General features: G+C 40.3%; 1 protein-coding gene across 2 annotated transcripts in view; it reads right to left on the reverse strand.

Annotated features, from left to right (window-relative positions):
* Nucleotides 1-7011, reverse strand: part of DUSP16 (dual specificity phosphatase 16) — a 107315-nt gene extending 100304 nt beyond the window's left edge. Inside the window, exons 1-2 of one of the 2 annotated variants that reach the window (XM_041736339.1) lie at nt 6994-7011; nt 4017-4132 (exon numbers count right to left, since the gene is read on the reverse strand). The gene's annotated coding sequence lies outside the window, so the exon portion shown is untranslated. Of the gene's footprint in view, nt 1-4016; nt 4188-6993 lie in introns of those variants that run through there. The other variant, XM_041736342.1, reaches the window with a different exon arrangement.
* Nucleotides 7012-18184: the final 11173 nt, after the last annotated feature.

An 18184-nucleotide genomic window follows, 5' to 3' on the forward strand; every position in this document is an offset into this window, starting at 1 on the left:
ACAAATGATGAGGGAACTCCCAATGCCCACCACTCTCTCTGTGCTCTCTCTCTCTGTCAAATACTCATTAAAAAAATGAAACAAGTTCTCCTTAGTGGAGCTGCTTTTTATGAATGTATATTTTCTTCTTTTTTTTTAAAGATTTTTAAAATGTTATTTATTTATGAGAGACATAGAGAGAGAGGCAGACATAGGCAGAGAGAGAAGCAGGCTCCCTGCAGGGAGCCCGATGCAGGACTTGATCCCAGGACCCCAGGATAATGTCCTGAGCCAAAGGCAGATGCTCAACTACTGAGCCACCTAGGCACCCCTGAATTTACATTTTCAAAAACAAATCCATCAACACTCATTATTGAGAATCTTCCTGTGTCCAACACTGAGTTAAATGGTATTCAGGGGTTCCATAGGGGAAAGCAAGGATGTGTAGAGATAGTGTGTATTCTCAAGAAACTTACAACTAGGCGGGGGGGGGGGGGGACACAATTCATAAGGCAATTTTCAGAAGATGGTGTAAAATGCAGGACTGAACCATGTGGTCTAGACAATATGCACTACAGGAGTCCAGAGACTAGGAGGTCAATGTCAACACGGGCTGCAGTCCTCAGGTTAGGCTCCGTGAGAACTAGGGCAAAGACAACTTTCTTTACCTTGCATTCTGCACCAGTCTTCCTTGGCCTTCTCTGTAATTGTGAAATCCTAGTATGAACCTTTCACATAGTTCAAACAGTCTCAGTTTGGGAGGCTGCAGTGATGTCCTTCATACCATGTCATCTGAATGTCACTTCATCTTTATTGGCACATCTGGGAGGGGCAAAACCCCAATGGTATGCAAACACGGTCATGGATACTTGCTTCAAGCCATGGGAAGTTTCAAGCAAAACCAGTTTCTCAACAGAGCAAATGTTGTGTAAGGTATAAGAAGCTTGAGAAACTAAAGGCAAAGCCTGTCACAGCAAGAACCAGATTTGAATGGGGACACTTTCCTGTCTTAGTCACCTCTTAGTCTGCATCTGGGCCCTTACCTGTGGAGACCCCAGGGATTTCTTATACACTTTGGCCCAGAGAATAAGAACTTCTTATCTCCATAACCACAAACCCAATATGCCCATCCTCATGTGTACTCTACTGATAAGAGACTCTAGGTCTAAAAAATTGGTTCAAAATTCTGGATCCTTCCTCACCCTCAGACAACTAAATGTGTGTCCTTTCCCTCAAATTCTACCCAAAATACAATCAGGGAATGCTATCCCAAGAGATGGTCTGAGTTGATACAGTAGTCTATTAAACTAAATATTCATTATAGGGGCACCTGGGTGGTTCAGTCAGTTAAGCATCTGCCTTTGGTTCAGACCATGATCCTGGGATCCTGGGATTAAGCCCTGTGTCAGGGTCAGAGGAATCTGCTTCTCCCTATCCCTCTGCCTGCCACTCTACTTGTGCTCTCTCTCTCTCTCTGTCAAAAAAATAAAATCTTTAAAATAAATTTAAAAAAAAATAAATAAATATTCACTATATTTACTGGGTATCCTGAAAAAATACTAGATTTAGGGATATTTGCCAAACTAGCTGAAGACACAAAACTGATATATGGGAAATAGTATCTAAGCGTACTCTATACTAAATCAAAGGTAACTGGTTCAGAAATATGAGGAACTGATAAATATAGAATAAGGGAAAGATTTATAGAGTCAGGGTTTAGGATCAACCTTAAAGAATGGGAAGAATTTGGATAGAAAGGGAAGAGAAACTATGACATTCTAGAAAAGAGAATACTCTAACCAAAGGCAAGAAAAGTAGTTGTATTCATGGAAAGCCAAGGCAGTCAGCCTGTCCGGAGGAAGGGTGGCAAGAATGAGCCTAGCAAGAATTTGTGGGAAATGAGATCATATGGATAGGATGAACTCATCAATAAAGTTAGCAAACATTTATTAAGTGCTGATTAGGCATCCAGCACTGTACTAGGTCTCTTGCACATAATAATAATAATAGCTTATACCTACTAGAGTTTACCGTGTGCCAGGCACTGTGTTATGGATATTATCCTTTATGGATATTATCTCAATTAACCATCACTACAGGCCTATGACATACACTCTGTTAATATCTCCATTTTACAAATGAAAAAAATGAAACCCAGAGAGGTTAAGGAACCTGCTCCATATCATATAGTAATTGAGTGGAAACGCCTCAATTCAAACCAAAGGAGTCACCTCAAATATGGGTTCTAATTACAATACTAACTCGCTTCCACACATATTATCTCATTAAATCCCCATAAAGTTCCCTGTGGCATAAACGTCACTATCCACATTTTGCAAATGGGGATCCAAGGCTCCCAAGAGTCAGTGAATTGCCCAAGGTGGTTCTGCTGAGTACAGAACTGGCATTTGAAAGCAGGCCCACTAATTCCAAGTCCTTTAAACTTTCCATTACAACAGAGCTGCCTGGCAAAAAGTTTGTCTAGAATGGGATCAATTTAGGAGAAATTTTAATAGCCTGAAAATGAAAAGGGCAAGAAGCCTATGTGATAGAACAAGTTAAGAACATCAGGGTTTTGAACAGACATGACTTGTTTGATAAAGACAGGTTTAGGCCTGGCACAGGAAATTGAATTGGGAAAAGACTGGATTTGATCACCAGGTGATAATAGAGGTGGTAAGGACCTAAAAATGGGCGTGGGAGGAGGGGGAGAAGGACAGAAATAATGATCAATATTGGAAGCCAAATCCAATCGTTCTCAGGGAATTAAACAGCTGAGGGCAATGAAAGGAGATTAAGTCAAAGAGGACTTTGCTTCTGGCCAAAATGACTTAATGGACTATTGACAGAAAATGAGAGGTTATAAAAGCAGCTGGTTTGTGGCAAAAAATGAAGGTTGTTTTTTGAACATGTGCAATCTGGTTGGCAGAACACTGACTGGCACATTCCAGAGGAAATGACCAGTAGACAGAGATGTGGCATTGGAGCTCAGGTAGAAAGAAGCTGTCGGCCACTGAGGGGGCAGACGAGTCAGATCCCAAGGAAAATAGGTTTTTCATAGTGTCAATAAGCCAGGAGTCAGCAGAGAACAAAAATGCAGCATAACAAAAGAAAAAGCCGCAGGTCTGGACAAGTTATTAGGGCCAAGGCAAAGAGATAAAAAATTAAAGGGACAGAACAACAAATGAGATCTCACTCATATCAAGGAGAAATGACCACTGAATAATTTCCTGTCCTGTTTCTAGTATTTTGGAGTGTTTCCTTACGGCAGGAGCCAACCCAGCATAATTGAGGAGACCCTGTAATCTGACCCTGCAGAATAACCAGGAATTTTGCAACAAGGAGTATACGATCCACAATAGTATAAGGAGAGAACTGAAGTCATCCAAAAAGTTCTCTTCACTGGAATGTATGCTTAAAACCGATTACTACAGTAAAACTTAGGTTATGGGGTGCCTGCGTGGCTCAGTTGGTTGAGCGTTTGCCTTCAGCTCAGATCATGATCCTGGGGTCCTGGGATCAAGTGTCACATCAGGCTCCCTGCTCAGCCGGGAGTATGCTGCTTCTTCCCCTGCCTCTCTTCTGGCTTATGTTCTCTCTCTCTCAAAATAAATTAAAAAAAAAAAAAAAAAGACTTTCTCTCTCTGTCTCCCTGCTGCACGTTCATGTGCACTCTCTGTCTCTAAAATAAGTAAATAAAGTCTTAAAAAAAAATAAAGTGAGGGGGATCCCTGGGTGGCTCAGCGGTTTGGTGCCTGCCTTTGGCCCAGGGCACGATCCTGAAGTCCCGGGATCAAGTCACGTTCAGGCTCCCGGCATGAAGCCTGCTTCTCCCTCTGCCTGTGTCTCTGCCTCTCTCTCTGTCTCTCTCTGTCTATCATGAATAAATAAATAAATCTTTAAAAAAAAGTGAAATAAAGTAATAAAATAAAATTTAGGTTAGATGTCTTGTACCACAATAAAAAAGGGAAGCATAAATATTATGGGTCACCCTAAATTTCCAAAAGCCCATTTAATTTAGCATCTCTGGGACTTACCCTTTTATGTTCAAGATCGTGATTTCCTTGCCCAGGTTGGTGACTATGCTGCTGAGGAAATGAAGGTACTTAAGCCAAGGATGTCACAGCTATGCTGTTCTCATGCCCCTTCCAATCTAGAAAAAGAATAGGATAGTCAATTATGGCCAATTTTCAGTGGAAACTCCTCTTCTGGCCTTTCTGCTCCCTCTGTCCTTTTGCCAGAACATTGAGAGCATAATCCATTGGCCATAGCTCCACCCTCTGTGACCTCTTCTGCCCGACAGAATGAAGAAAGTGAGACATAGAGCAACCCAGCCAATACCTGGGAGGGACTAAAATGAGACAAGAACCCAGTAGTACCCTGATGTCAGTTCTTGCATGTTGCTTTTGGGACACTTTCTTTTAAAGTGTTAGGTCTTTTTAATTGGCTTCACAGACATCACCTCCAAGCCTACACACAATTGCTTTCCTGCTCAGGATACAACTTGGTCCTGGTTCAGGGGTCATCCATGAACCCACAGTCTTGGACATAGCTAACAACACAGGGTTCCTCCCCGCCTACAAGTAAGGAAACAAGGCCCCAAGGTTATGGAGTGGCTTGCCCAAAGGCATACACCTGGTTAATTGCAGAACACGAAGGAGACACAGGCTTTCTGATCCACTCTCTAAATCTCTTTTAGCTAGACAAAGAGATCCCAGCTGAAATACTTGGAATTCTATTTTTATTAAAGCTTTGCTTTCCCCATGATTGGTCTCTTTTGCTGCCTTTTTTCTCAAAAGATGTTTGAAATGCCTGAAATGCTAGATTAGGGGTCCAGTAGAGATGGTAGCAGGAGCAGTGGAGTGGAGGAACTCACTGGTTACCCACAAAACCATCACAGACAGCTCCAGGGGAACCCGTGTGTGCTAGAGCTCTCTAGTCCTTTCTGCCATTGCCCCATATTGACTGATCTCTGCCTCTGAAATCCTTGATTATCAAAATCAATAGGCAGCTGGTCGGCTTGGGAGGGGCCCTCCAAGGCTATGGCAAGATAGAGGAATGACAGCACAGCTCATCATAAACAGATTTATCAGGCAAACTTCAGGAAAAACTGGTTGCTCAAGCTTGCCACCTCAAGAAAAACAGTTTTGTGTTAAGTTTGACATGATGTGAAATGGATGTACGCAAGTTTGTTCCATTGCTACACTCATCTGGGGAGCTTTTTGTGGGTCACTTCATGCAAAAAGTTCCTCCCCAACCCCCAGAGATAATTCAAGCTATAAAGTTAACCAGAGAAATGGATTATCTATTTTCACCAAGCCTCTAAATCTTTTCTACGGTCATTTTCTGCAAATGTGAGAATTCAAATTTAGAACTTGAAAGCTATAGTCATATAGTCATAAAATAATAGAGCTGTATGGGACTTGGAAGTCATCTAATCCAGCTCCTAATTTTGCAGATGAGGAAACTGAGGGTTTCCAGTTTTAGGATATTGTACTTCTACTATGCAGCCTAGGATTACACTAATTTCTTTAAAAACCCAAACTGCACTGTCAACTCTAAGGAGCTAGTGGTCAATATAAAACCCACAGTGTTTTGCACATAAATGCTGCTCAGCTAGATTTTCCACACCCCAGGTTTATATCGTACATTTCCTAAAATTTTGTTTAGGGGTTTACATTTTCCCTTTCCATTTCTTTCTTTCTTTCTTTTTAAGTTTTAACTCCATATTCCAGCCTATGGTTTGAATTTTGGTCCTGTCTTGAGTTGTTTTTTTTTTTTTAATATTTTATTAATTTATTCATGAGAGATACAGAGAGAGAGAGAAGCACAGACACAGGCAGAGGGAGAAGCAGGCTCCATGAAGGGAGCCCGACATGGGACTCGATCCCGGGTCTCTAGGATCACACCCTGGGCTGAAAGCAGCACTAAACCGCTGAGCCATCGGGCTGCCCTGTCTTGAGTTGCTTAAGGGCATTTGGGAAAGAGGAAGATCCTTTGCTAGTGTGCACTTTGCAGTATGCTTGCCATCTCACGTTTAATAGCTGAATTGTTCTAAATAAAACTCTACAAAAAGCGTTTAATTTTCTAATTCTCCCACCTCATTTTATAGGTCCTCAGGGAAGATGGACAATTTTTCTCCCTTGTTACATGAAGGAGCTCTATAATGGGCCTTTCCTCCACAGGGCAGAAGAATATTCTCACAGTTTGTATCTTATCGGGAACTGGTGTGCCCGGGGTAATGTAGTGAAAGGCCACCCTCTCAACCCCGGAGTGGAGGAGTCTTTTTTATGTCCATTTTGATGTATCATTTAATGATTTATCTTCCATTAGCCATGAAAGCTGGAGGAAGCAAGAAATTTAGGAGTAGGGAGGAAAGGAAGAATTTCCTAACCTCTTTTGTACTCCAAAGAATTGTTGTATGCAAGAGGAGAATTAACTTGAGTGAAATATTGTCATCACTTTATACTGTAAACAGCCAGAAACCTAAGAATTACCCCTGACTTCTTCCTCTCCTTCATCCCCCATCTTTAATAATAAGAATGGCTGACACTTATCAGGCACTTGCCATGTGCCTGATACCATGCTAAGTACTTTACAAGCCTAATTTAATCTTCATAACAATTATCATGATTTAACAGACTGGTACTTTTAAGAGATTAAATTACTCACTTGAACTCACACATTTAGCAATGGCAGGGTCAGACTTATTCCCAGGTTACTGTGATTCCAGAGTCCCAAAGCTTACCCATCATAAGTTTAGTCCAGGTCCTCTGAGAGAGCCATCAAACTATAATGTAGGTTTGACCCACATGGATCATGGAGGAAGGAAGGAGAGAAGGAAAGAAGGAGGGAAGGAGGTGGGAAGGCTGGTTGAGTGGAAGAATCATAGACTACAGTTCATTTCTAAGAAAGTTCAGCAAAGCTGATGAAGCATCTGGAGCTGAAATTGCTTACAGGAAAGTCCCACATTTCCAAGAAATGGGTCTGTCTTGGTATCCCTCCCATACTCACCAATAAAGCAGCCTGCTGGAAGCATGACTCAGCAAAAAGCAGTGATGGACTTCAGAGCACAAAAGCTGGCCGTATCAGTCAATTGTGATTCTTTCTGAGAGGTACCTTTTTTAAAAAAGATTTATATATTTATTATTATTTTAGAGAGGAGGAGAGGGAGAGGGAGAATCTCAAGCAGACTCCCCACTGAGCACAGAGCCCGAAGCAGGGCTAGATCTCATGAACCTGAGCTCCTGAGCCAAAATCAAGAGTTGGACATTTAACTGAGCCACCCAGGTGCCCCTGAGGGTACATTTTCATTGCTGTCTTATTGTGTTACACTATCTCTTCAAGCAAATCTGCTGATTTTGTCTTCAACAGATGTCTCTACCTACTTCCCTAGTTCAGGCTTCTGTCATTGCTTACCTAGACAATTCCAGTAATGCTTTAAATTATTTCCCTACTTCCAGTCTCAATACCCTTAAAACATTTCCTGCAAGGCTACTGGGGTGATCCACTATATAAGTCCAGCTATGTCAAAACCCAGTTTAAGAAGCTAGGTAGAGACATTTTTTTTTAAGTCTTAGAATAGGGGAGCACCTGGGTGGTTCAGTGGTTGAGCATCTGCCTTTGCCTCAGGATGTGATCCTGGGGTCCTGGGATTGAGTCCTGCATCAGGCTCCCTGAAGGGAGCCTATGTCTCTGCTTCTCTCTGTGTGTCTCTCATGAATGAATAAATTAAAAAAATCTTAGAATAGGTATGAGGATCCTCTAACATATAAATAACAAGAATCCCACCAGCTTTCATTAATTAGGCTAATTTCAAAACTGTCTTGTATTTTCTCGGTAAGGTCATCATTATGGTATTTATTTAGGAGGTTATTCCAGTTACCACATATAATTCATCTATTTAAAAACCCTTCAAACATTTGTAAGATAAAACCCAAGTTTTTAACCCCAGGACCTGGCCAGTCATTTTTTCTCCAGCATCATTCCAGCCATTCCGTACCTGGCATTCAATGCTTTGAAAACAAAGTACTGAATTTTTTTGTAGTTCCTGCTATACAGTACCACATATCCATGTCTTTGTTTATGCTCTTCCCTCTATCTGGGATGCTATTCTGTCTTCTCCTCCTCTTCCTTTTGTGCCTATTTGAATCCCATTCTAGATTTGGCTCAGCTGCCATCCCCCTTGAAGCTTTCTATGGTTCATACACACCCCAACTCAAAGATCATTTAGTCCAATTTCTAGTCTAATTCAGGAATTCTATCTAAGGCATCCAGGCACAAGGTCATCAGAGGGAGAGCTCATGACTTCACAAGGCAACTGGCTTTGGCCTGTCCTCATGGTTACATAAGTCAGTCAAAATCACTTCTTATTTTGTTTCATGAGGGAGTCCGTCTGTTCCTCTTTATCTCTTGTGTGGATGGTAGTTAAAATAGTACTCACCTGAAGCTTCAGGATGAATGGGAGCTAGAATTTGGAAGCCTAACTGAGAAATTCTCTTGGCAGGTCCTGTAGAGGTGATCTCTAGCTTTGAATTTCCTGATCTCATCAAGGGAGGGGTGGGCAGAGCAGTGGTGGAAATGATGATGAGGAAAGACAGTTTCCCAACATGCCATTTGTCATTTCCCTCTGGTTGTAATTTCTGAACTTTCTCACTTTGTATTTCTGAGCTCCTATCTGTAACTCACCAATGTTTCAAGAGACCCTCAGAATGTCTGCAGGCTTCAAGAGGGAGGATGTAGCCTATGGCAAACCACATAAAGTACAGAATTCAGTCACAGTGACTGTAGTTGCCAAGTTTCCACATTAGTAAAATCTCCCTTCTTCCAAGACTGAAAGGTTGCATCTCTAACCAAATACTTAGAAGGGAGATACCCTAGTATGGAGGAGAAGACAGTGAACAAAGGCTGGTTCCAGGATTGTGGGGTATGAAGCATGATGAACATGAACTTTCTTTATCCACATTCTAGCACAGACCAATTACTTGTGTTTCCAATTTTCAATAGGTACTACCTGATTTCATGCATTTTAGTGGGCTCAGTACGGTGGCTCGCTCAGTTAACACCTGGACATCGTCAAGTAGTTTCAGCCAAAGGTTTATTTATACAAGAAAAATTATAATATATATATATATACTCAAATCAGGAAAATAGATATGAATCAATGTTGTTTACACTGCAATATTAGAAATGAAAACAATAAAAATCATACAGGCTGTTAAGAATCATTAGATTATCTTACTAGCCATTGTTACTCAGTACAATCAGCACAAAACTACATTTCTTATTGGCACTTGAGTATAGATCATCTGGAAATATAAACATGAAAATAGAGTGATGAAAGAAAATCAGTTCTGTTAGAATTTGTAAATTTTAATGTAAACTTTTTAAAAGACTTTCTTTTTCTAGAGCAGTTTTAGGTTTACAACAAAATTGAGGGAAGGTACAGAGATTTCTCATATATCCCCACCCCTCACACATGGGTAGCCTCTCCCATTCTCATCATTCCCAAGAACGATTCATTTTCCACCGAGGATGAACATACTTGACACATCATAATCACCTAACTGCCATATTTTGCCTCAGGGTTCACTCTTGGTGTTGTACCATCTATGAGTTTTGACAAATGTATAATGACACATATCAATCGGTATAACATGATATAGAGTAATTGCACTGCCTTAAAGCCATTAAGCTTTAAAATGTATTCTAAAGCAGCTACTAAAACCATTGATACACTGCTGAAATAGGCAGATCAATGGAAAGAGGTAAGCAGTCTGGAAATGGACCCAAGTGCAAACAAAATAACTTTTATGATAAAAGGAGCATTCCAAATCAATGGGGAAAATATTCAATAAATGATGTTGGGATAAGTGGTTAGTTTTTTAGAAAAAATAAAAGTAGAGCTGTAGTTTCTTCTGAACATCCAGAATACATTACAGGTGGACAAAAGACTTAAACATAAAAATGAAACCATAAAAGTACTAGAATAAAACAATGAATTTTTATAATAATCTTGTCATGGAAAAGGCTTTTTCTAAGTATGACAAAAAATTCAGAAGTCATAAAGAAAAGATCGATAAATATGACTACTGGGTGGCGCAGCGGTTAGAGCCTGCCTTTGGCCCAGGGCCCAATCCTGGAGACCCGGGATCGAATCCCACATCGGGCTCCCGGTGCATGGAGCCTGCTTCTCCCTCTGCCTATGTCTCTGCCTCTCTTTCTCTCTCTGTGTGACTATCATAAACAAACAAAAAAAAATTAAAAAAAAATATGACTACTTACAAATGGAATCTTTTGAATAAAACATACATTCAACAAAAAAAGTCAAAGATAATACTCTGGGCAAAAAAAATGGTTAACACATATGATATCAGTACTAATTCCTGTAATATAGAGAGCTTTTAGAAATCTAGAAGAAAAAGAGCTACTACTCACAAAAGAATGAGCAAAAACATGAACTGGTAGTCCCCAGAAAAAGAACTGCAAATGCCTCAGCACGCACACACACACACACACACACACACACACACACACAATACCCAACCTCACTGCCGATTCAATACATGCAAATTAAAATAGCACTGAGATACCATTTTTTGACATATCAAGTTAGCAAAGTTTTAAAAGTTGGATAACAAAACATGTCTGGCAAGTGAGGAAATGTGCACTACTAGTAGAAGAATATATTTCATCACCCTTTTGGAAGAAAATTTGGCAATTTCTGCCAAAATTCAAGTGCACATATACTTGACCTAGAGGCCCTTCGTCTAGAAATCTGCCCTTCAGATAAATTCACATGACAACAGCAAGATCTATAATCAAAGTTGTGTGTTTCTGCATGGTCTAACTAGTAAAAATAGAAACCAGAACAAGAAATAAATTTTGAAGGAAAAGAAAAAAACCACTGAAGAAAGAAGATCGTGTCTCATATACACTGATATGGAATAATATCCAATGTATGTTGTCCATTGAAATACACACAATAGCATGTTTTATATAATAAGTCCATTTGTATAAATACAAAAGGGAGATACCTATACTTTTTATAATGCGTAGAAATTTTGTGGAAGGACATACACTGGTTGACTCTGCAGAGTGAGTCAGAGAGATGGGGTAGAGGTTCTCACCTTTGACTTTGTAACCTTCTTTACTGCTTAAATGTTTTATCAGAGACACATATTCCTTTTGAAATAAAAAGCTAACGTTTTTTTTTACTTTTACAAATGAAAAAGAGAACTTCCATCTTGCAAAGGAAAATTCCTGTAAAGAATATTGAGTGTTATTTTATTTTGTCACCTTTCTTAATATATTTTCAAATATATTGAATAAATGAAAGATTCTAAATTCAGTCTCTCTTATCTATCATTCCTTCTATCTGTCCATCCATCAGTTCTTAATACTTGTTAATACTTGTGATAGGCGTGGCATGGAGAACTGAAGGGCACTGAGAATTTTTAAACTGTCTTCTATATATCCATTATAGGTATCACTCACCTTGCAAGATGGACATGGTTCAGCAAAGTTGGAAATAAAAGGTTTCCCTGGAGTGGATTCTGTGACTTACTAACATTTTAAAATTTTCTGTCCTTTCCCAAAGATATTACAACAAGCTAAATTAAAATTCTGGGTGATGGAGTGGTTAAAATAATCTCTACAACATATATTAGGCATTGATATGTAGCTAAAATGCTATACATATGGAGATGATCCAACTTGTTGCCTGTGCGTGATAGAAAAAGCCTATCACAGCCCAGGTGGCTCAGTGGTTTAGCGCCTGCCTTTGGCCCAGGGCCTGATCCTGGAGACCCGGGATTGAGTCCCACATCGGGCTTCCTGCATGGAGCCTGCTTCTTCTTCTGCCTGTGTCTCTGCTCTCTCTCTCTCTCTCTCTCTCTCTCTCTCTCTCATGAATAAATAAAATCTTTAAAAATTAATTAGTTAATCATACTACAACTGAAGGAATTCTTTGTAGTTGACGCTTCTTAACAATATATTAACAAATCTAGTAAAGTTGCATCTCTCTTGGATTCCATCTTATCTCTACCTCAATCCAGTTGAACTGGCGCCACCCAAGGCATTATAGTGAGGTTCTTGTAACAATTGCTTGAATGTCAACTGTACTGTTGGTGCAATCTTGCATAGGGAAAGGTTGACTTCAGCACACAAGTCCCTGAGTATATATCATTTTAATCTTGACAGTGTACTCTTAAGCGACTGCCCTGTTTTTTTCCCTCACATTATTACTAGCATCTCTCCAAACAAGCTTAGATAGCAACATGTTTTCTTTGGCAAATTGATTAATGGGGGCATTACTCATATGCCTGGTTGTACAACGTGTCCAATAACATTGTCATTTTGTTTATGGGGTGTGGGGTAAAAATATCCAGGAATTCACCTCCAGTGGAGTGACCACCTGTTTGCCAGAAATGTTAAAGAGGGAGCTCTGGGGATGCAGCCCCCTTGAAGAATGCCGAAGCGGGTCTTGTTTCATCACCAGCCTCCCCCCACAACAAACTGCCTCCTGCAAGCTTAGCAGTAGCACCTGTGGAAATAAGAGAAGAGTCATATTGGGTACCTTAGCACTGGCTGGGAACTGAGCTGCCTTGCAAGGCACCTGGAGAGACTGCCAAAGTAGCTCTTTCCAAGCCTGAAGGATGGCAAAGCTTGGGGAGCTGTCAAGCCCTGTGTCAGTGGCCAGGAGAGAAGTTGATCTTGATTTTGAAGTAGAAACAAGGGAGAAAGTGGGAACCAAAGGAGGCACTGGACAGGGGGAGGGAGAGACGCCTGGATAGCTCAGTGGTTGAACGTTTGCCTTTGGCTCAGGGTACAATCCTGGGGTTCTGGGATGGAGTCCCCCATTGGGCTCCCTGCGGGGGGGCCTGCCTCTCCCTCTGCCTATGTCTCTGCCTCTCTGTGTCTCTCATGAATAAATAAAATCTTTAGAATTAAAAAAAAAAGAAAGGGGGAGGGAACACAAGGGCAGAAAACTGGGTAAGTGTATCTAGTACTGCTCCACTTTCCTTCAGGCATCCTACAGTGGGGGTAGGGAAGGGGTCAGGAGGATGAGGGTTCCCAGGTGGAGGAGGTACCATCTTACCCCATAAGCTATGACCAGGCAGGGAGGGAGCAAGCCTGGATTCGGGGCCTCACCTGCAGCAGCCAGAACTGAGCAGATCCACAGACAAATTCCATGCAGGCTGGGAAAGGAGGCTATCTAAGGGAAACAGCCTGAAGTTTTCCAGACAAAACAAATGGGAGAAAATCTTACAGGATTAGGGAAAGGATAACCCCCTTCCAGGACCTGCTGTCTGCAAACACAGAAAGGCAAAAACAAGAGCCATGTGAACAAAAAAGGAAAGGGTGAGGCACAGAGGAGAGGGTTAAGAGTCCAGGCTGACAACCAAGGTCCAAAAGATTGACATTTCTTGCCCAATCCGGGGCTGCATGGGCATCAGCCAGCACAAGGCCATCTTGAACTGGCAGGAGTAGGACTTAAGAAGCTTATTTGAGGAAGGCAGCTTTACTGACAAGACAATATGACTTTCTATTCTAGTTTAGAAAACCATCTAGAGGCCACAGCTTAAATGTTAAGGAGATCTGTGAAATTTGCAATGACATGTATGTACTTCTGGTAAAAAGTGGAAGGAGGGTGTTTTGCGTTTTGTGTTTTGAGTCTCATCACAGGGTGCCAGGAGAGTCATGAGAGGCTGTAGCATCAAACTCTTAAGACTTTTACATTCCTGAAATGAGGAATGAGAATTATAAAATGAGAATAGCTAGCTGCATAAACTCTTAGTTCTGATTATACTATTTTGTCAAAATATTAGTATTTGCATGGAAAATATATATATACCGATGCAAAGTTCCCATAGATCACTGCGGTTATGTGGTTACATGCCCCAAAAGTTCTAGTAGAAGGCCCCCAAAAATGTCAGGCAGCACCAAGTCCAGAACAGAAATGAAAACAGAATAATTATTTCAATCAGATTAAAGCACAAATAAACAAGCAAGCAGCCAAAACTATGGTTCCTCCACACACATGGGATGTTACTAATGTCTTGCCCCTGGAAGGAGAGGTGGTGGCATCAGAAACTGCTCAGAAAAGGCCAAACTTTACAGAGTCAGGCATGGGAAAAGACTTTTCATCTTGGATGGGTAAAGACTGAGATAATAGCATGGTGTAAATCTGTAAAACTCATCGAGTCAAAATAGACTTGTTTACAATACAGGGATCAAAGGGTATCCTTTGAAACTTGGTTGAGATAAACTTAGAATACATATTTTAAAGTTTATTTATTTATTTATGTAACTAATCTCTACATCCAGTGCAGGGCTCACACTCACTACTCTGAGATCAAGAGTCACATGCTCTTTTGACTGAGCGAGTCTGGTGCCCCTAGAATACATATTTTATTTTATTTTATTTTATTTTATTTTATTTTATTTTATTTTATTTTATTTTTTAATTTTTTTTAGAATACATATTTTAAAAGTGCCATTTCATATAGCACAGAAAAAAATATCTTTAAATGATTTGGACACATTGATGAATGGACAGAGACAGAAATGGCTACTCAGCAGACCTATGCTACCTAACTTGTAAGGCTAACCTTAGCTAGAACAACCACACCATTCTACCAAAGACAGCTCTTGGTGACAGAAATACTGTTAGCACAATTGGTTGGATTCCATATGGTAATACTTTCATTCCTATGAGATAATTTTCACACAAACATTTTTGGAAACTATCAAGTGATAATACTATACTGGTATATGCTATTACACAAACTATCAGGTGCTATACCATTCAGGTAACATTGTGTATTGACCCAAGTAGATTTACATTAACCATCTTCAGGTTTCAGTGTCTTTGAAAACAATTCTATATATAAGCCAAAAGGTTTAAAGCTATATCCTGGAATAGAAGTCTTCTTCTGTAGATGAGAGAAGCCTTTCAAGTCAAAGGAACTGAAAATATGCTTTACAAAAATTCTTAAATATGTAAATGAATTAAAAGATAAATGAAGATATGTGATACCAAACAAAAAAATCAGAACATCTATAATATTAAAAGATAATACCAGAAAGAAAAAAAATCGAAGGCATTTACATTAGCAATAGATAGCAGATGCCCAAAATATTGCTAACACTTACATTCTCAGAAATATTATTTGTGTCTTTTTGAAAATATCTTTAGGGGCATAAGTAGGTCGGAAAAGGTCCCCAAAGTAGGTAGATTGGGGTTTTTCTTTTTCCCCCTTACAAATGGAGAAAATTGAAGCAAAATTTGGAGCAGTTTAGGCTATTTTTAAAACAAGAGGTGGGGTGCCTGGATGGCTCAGTCGCTTGAGTGTCTGCCTTTGGCTCATGGCCTGATCTCTGGGGTCCTGGGATTGAGCCTGGAGCCCACATTGGGCTCCCTGCTCACTGGGGAATCTGCTTCTTCTTCTGCCCCTCCCCCCTTTCGCACGCACTCTCTCTCAAATATAAAATCTTAAAAAAAAAAAAAAAGAGGTAATTCCTCCGCTGTTCTCATCAAATAGTCAAGTACCAAAACCACACTTCTTCCTGGATAACCCAGGAATCATCTTTTGTTCCTTAAAAATGCAAATTCCAGAAGAAGAGCCCTGTCAAATTTCCATTCAGCAAACAACTCCAGGTTTACCAGAGCTTACACTGGAAACAATAACTTTACAAGTGAACTTTAATGGAAGAAAGCCGCTTTTTATTTTATTTTTTTGTTGTTGTTGTTTTTTTTTTTTTTGAAAGCCGCTTTTTATTTATTTATTTTTTAAACTTTATTTATTTATGATAGTCACACACAGAGAGAGAGAGAGAGAGGCAGAGACACAGGCAGAGGGAGAAGCAGGCTCCATGCACCGGGAGCCCGACGTGGGATTCGATCCCGGGTCTCCAGGATCGCGCCCTGGGCCAAAGGCAGGCGCCAAACCGCTGCGCCACCCAGGGATCCCGAAAGCCGCTTTTTAAAAAATGGTTTCTAAGCTTTAAATGCAGTCTGAGTTTTTTTTTTTTTTACTTACTCCATAACGTTGCCATACTAAGTTTAAATTTCTATAGGTCTGAGTCAATAGAATACAATGTACCTGTCTTCTGTGTGTCTGGTGGGTAAGCCCTAAGGAGAGTTGTGAAAGAAGGTACCTGGTCAGTTCTTTATCACTCTCCTATCTCCCCCGCCCTAACCCTCATTAGCCATTTGCTGCTTTTTATTTTTTTTAATTTTAATTTTTATTTTTTTTGACCTGAGTTTATTTGCTGCTTTTTAAATGCTCAAACCCACACCTCAGGAATCAGATCTACCCAGGTCTCTCCCCCTTTTAGAACTCCTATCCTCCAAAATCATATATTTCTCTTTTCTCCCACACCTCAACCCCATGTTAAACTAACCTTTAGGTAGCACGTAAGAGAGAAAAGAAAGAAGCACATTCATACTAAAGTGTAAATGACTAATAGTGATGCTTTGCAAGCCATCTCTTAACAAAGAGTGGTTCAGTTTTAAACGGTTGCTTACTGGCCAAATAATTAACCTATTATTTATTTCCTCAGATAACGGCACACTTGATTCTTTCCTACTAGAAAGAAGGAAATGTATACATTTGGCTTAGGAAAAGCCACAGCATTTGAAGTAGAAATAGAGGTCAGGACAATATGAAGCAAAGCCGTCATTGAGTTTGAGAGAAGTTGTCTACGTTGGTGAAGGGGAAGAGGCATGGGAAAGTTTGAACATGGAAAGTTTTGGTTCTGTGAGCTTCATTTTCTCTTCCTTATTTTTATGCTGATTAGGTCTTTTTTCCCTTCCTTTTTGACAAACTGTTTCAGTACTTCTTGACCTTATTTATTTATTTTGCCCCTGCTGACAAGCTGGAGGCTGAATTATGTGCTCGCTCTTAAAATGTTCCCTTAGGCTCTTGCCTCTGAGCTTTCCAGCCAATGCAGAGAGTAAATAGGTACTGTGCTATATGCAAATGCAGGCATATTTGTCCGTGTAGGCCAAAGGAGGGGAGGCAGTTTGCAAAATGCCTTAAGAGCAGAAATGAAAAAAAAAAAAAAAAAAAAAAGAGCAGAAACGAACTTCTGAACTGGAATATTTTATAACCTCATGAAAATAAGCTAAACTTTTCAGAAACAAAAAGTACAGAGGAATACTTCTCTATATAATAAGCTGGAAAAAAACCACACACAAAACAAAACATGACTAATACTTGAGCAGTGAGTTCACCTCAAGCATTTCATGAATTTCACATGACCCACCCACTTTTTCTCTGTACCTCTGAAGATTACCATATCAGCAGCAATAATACTCTGTTGTTCGAGTGCCAGATTTACATATCAACGTAGCCATGGCATTCCTGAATGTAGAATATTATACTGTTCCCCTTGTTTGTGGTTTCTATGATAAGGTTAATTTTTGTTCCTTTGCCTTCTTCATTTAATCTCATGCCACCCCCTACCTCTCTTCAATCAGTAGTTTGTTTTTCCCTCGGAATAGTTATCCTCCTGTCCTCTCTCAAGCCTCTGTGTCATAATTTGAACTACCCACAAGCTCACTGTCCAACCATGCTGCATTTTAAAATCTTTATCACTCAGCCACAAAGACAGGGCAGGGACAGAGAAGTTACAATGAGTCACTTCTGGGCTGACTGGGGTACCTTCTTCCCCAAATGAATGGTGTGTGTGAAGGTGGGTCGGAAGTCACCACAGTAGATTTCATGGCCACCTTTGTTCCTTTCTTGGTAGGCTTTGTTTTCAATTATTGCTATTGCTATTTCTAGATGGGAGATGAGTCTAACAAAAATTTCCATGCCAAAATTGAATGAAACAATTTTCATTTCCAATGAAAGTTTGGAAAGGGCTGGATAATTTTTAAATTCTTAGACTCATGTGTCAAACTTAGTGGGAAGCCAGCTGGAGCCTAACAAGTTATTTTAATGAGCTTCTTTTCTCTCTGATGTTCCCCAGGGCATGTGTGCCAAGCAGACCCATGCAGCCCAGGGAGTAACATGATCATCTTGGCTCTATTTAGACACCTGTGCTCTTTCAGCCTAGTGGTAAAGGGAATAGGAGAGAGGAAGAGAGATGAGGGCACTGAAGGCATGCAGACCTAGTGGGAGTGGGTGTGTGCCATGCTGCTTAGGAATTCACTACAAGAAACTCCACAGCAGCAGCAGAGGCTTGATGCATCGTA

The sequence above is a fragment of the Vulpes lagopus genome, chromosome 21, assembly GCF_018345385.1.
Source record: "Vulpes lagopus strain Blue_001 chromosome 21, ASM1834538v1, whole genome shotgun sequence".
Taxonomy (NCBI): domain Eukaryota; kingdom Metazoa; phylum Chordata; class Mammalia; order Carnivora; family Canidae; genus Vulpes; species Vulpes lagopus.